The 2,495-nt window shown below is 41.5% G+C and overlaps 1 pseudogene; it reads right to left on the bottom strand.

Annotated features, from left to right (window-relative positions):
* Positions 1-245: 245 nt before the first annotated feature.
* LOC121432827 lies at positions 246-708 on the bottom strand (annotated as a pseudogene).
* Positions 709-2,495: the final 1,787 nt, after the last annotated feature.

Here is a 2,495-nt window from a genome sequence, read left to right as displayed (position 1 = left end):
CAATTTCCGTTAGTGGTTTATCATTAGTACATCACACTTTAACTGGGCAGGATCTAGGTCTATTTCAGTCTATGAAAAACTGAAGTTCAAAGCAAATTCAATTTTGCTTAAGGGAACATGAACAGCTAAAACATCTTAAAAATGCACCAAGCTTATGAAGTCTCAAACAAAACTTGAGTTTCCTGTACATATTCCCGTCAAATGAAGTTACTTCCTGTATACCACTGCTTTTGCAAACTTCTCTTCTACTTCCTTTCATCTGACCTAGAGGATTGAGACTGCTTGTGGTTTCTTTAACGAGACAGAGACCTCTCTCTTTTCCTATCTCTAGAAAGTGACCTGCTCTGGCTTCAAGAGAAGCTTCTCTTTCTCAGAGATCCGCTCCTCCTACCGTAATCACCTCTCGAGGGAGGGCAACGACCCCAAAAGGGAGGAGGACCACGATTCCGACTTCTTTTTTTCACTGTTTTGACAGCTCCACTCTTACTCGGCGGCCACATAGTGGTCTTCCATCTAGATCTCGGAAAGACAGCATCGGCAACATCTCCGGGAATCCTCAAATTCAACAAAAGCAAAGCCAGGAGGGTTTCTAGCAACCCACACACTTCGGAGTGGTCCATAATAGCCAAAAGCTCATTCTAACTCAGTCTTGTTTCCATGATTACCTACATCCACCTTACAATCTGTTGGATAGGAATCACAGTGCATTTGGAGATCCTGGGTTAGAGAACCGAAGCTCAAATCTTAACACTCTGACGAGGCCCACCAGCACCCTCCGGGATCTGCTCCCATAGATGCCCTCGCTGCCCTTGCATCCACAAAAATCCTGATGTCTAGTTTCTTGAGTGTGGGGTTGGTGAAGATCTGTTTAGTTCTGTAGACTACCATTTTGCCCTATTGACAGCTTTTCAATTTCATGAGGTGCCATTTATTAATCGTCAATCTTATCTTAGAGCCGGTGCTACTGTGTTCTGTTCAGGAAGCTCTCTCCTATGCCAATGAGTTCAAGGCTATTCCTCAGTCTTCTATCAGGTTCAGTGTGTCTGGCTTATGTTGAGGGCTTTAACGCACTTATACTTGAGTTTTGTTGCAGATGATAGATGTTGATCTATTTGCAGACATCCAGTTAGACCAGCGCCATTTGTTGAAGATTCTTTCTTTTTCCCATTGTGTATTTCTGGCTTCTATGTAACAAATTAGTTATATGTTGTTCATAAGCATGTAGATTTATTGATCAACCTGTCTGTTTTTATGGCAATACCATGCAGTTTTTATTCATACAGTTCTGTAGTAGAGCTTGAAATCATGGATGGTGGTATCTCTGGAAGTTCTTTTATTGTAGAGGATAGTTTTTAGCTAACTTGGGTTGTTTGCCTTGTTTTGTTTTTATAAGAAGTTGAGTATTGTTCCTTCAAAGTATGTAAAGAATTGTACTGGAATTTTGATGGGGACTGGTTTGAATCTGTAGATTGCTTTTGGTAAAATGACCATTTTTTTACTATGTTAATCCTGCTGAGTCATGACCATGGCAGAGAGTTTCATCTTCTGGTATCTTCAATTTATGTCTTCAAAGACTTGAAGTTATTTCTTTTGTAGGCTGGGGATGGGTGGGGATGGAAACAGGAGGGAATTGAGGAGGCATAGAGGGAGAGAGTACTAGGAGAGAAGACTGGAATTGAAATTGTGGGGCATTTTAGGGCTAATGTGGAAACCCACTGCAATGAAAAGTCCATGGATTCTATGAGGGTGACCCTCGCAATGACTCCTGGTAATGGAGGATACAGATCCTGAACTGGCCATTTTCTATAACCACACAGTGGTGGAACTTAAAATAGTCAATTCTCTCTCATATGCAGTGAGCTGAGCATCTAGGGGTAAACTACCCTAAGCTGACAGAAGAGATCCAAGACCAGGTCAAGGGCTTGGATATTTTTTTCTGGCTCATTGGATTAATTCTATCATCCAGGAATCACCTGTGTTGGTAACAGGTCTCTCGTGTCCTGCTGTTACCCCTAGAACAAGGTGCCTGCATCTTCTTTGTAAGCAGGGACAGGATAAAAAGATGGTTAAGTTTTTTTATTTTGACCACACTGGGCTGGGGCATGACTCAGCAACGAGCCACTTGGGTAGTGAGTGTGAAAAAAGCATCAGATTGTGGGAGCTACCAGGCTGCAGAGGACGCTGGAAAACTCAGCATCAGTCCTGGTTGCAAAAAAATTAGGGGTTTGCTGTTGAAGAAGAAGGAAGAGAGAAGAGGCTAGCCTAGGAGCTGTCACCCTCCTGTAAAAGATGCAGGATGCTGGGTTTATTTAGGATTTGCAATTTTTCTTGATTACAGCTTTGGGAGATTATTTTTGCCATCCAGTTTCAGTGATTTTCCCACTTAGCCTACTCTTTTTGTGTTGTGTCTACTCTTGACCTTATTTAGATAAAAATAAATCTCATTTTTCAGATTTTATAGAAAATCTAAAAGAAAAAAATCCATTCGTATCTCA

The sequence above is a fragment of the Microtus oregoni genome, unplaced genomic scaffold, assembly GCF_018167655.1.
Source record: "Microtus oregoni isolate MIOR12 unplaced genomic scaffold, Mior012 000036F_ref0000092, whole genome shotgun sequence".
Taxonomy (NCBI): Eukaryota; Metazoa; Chordata; class Mammalia; order Rodentia; family Cricetidae; genus Microtus; species Microtus oregoni.
This window is presented reverse-complemented; position numbering and strand designations above follow the sequence as displayed.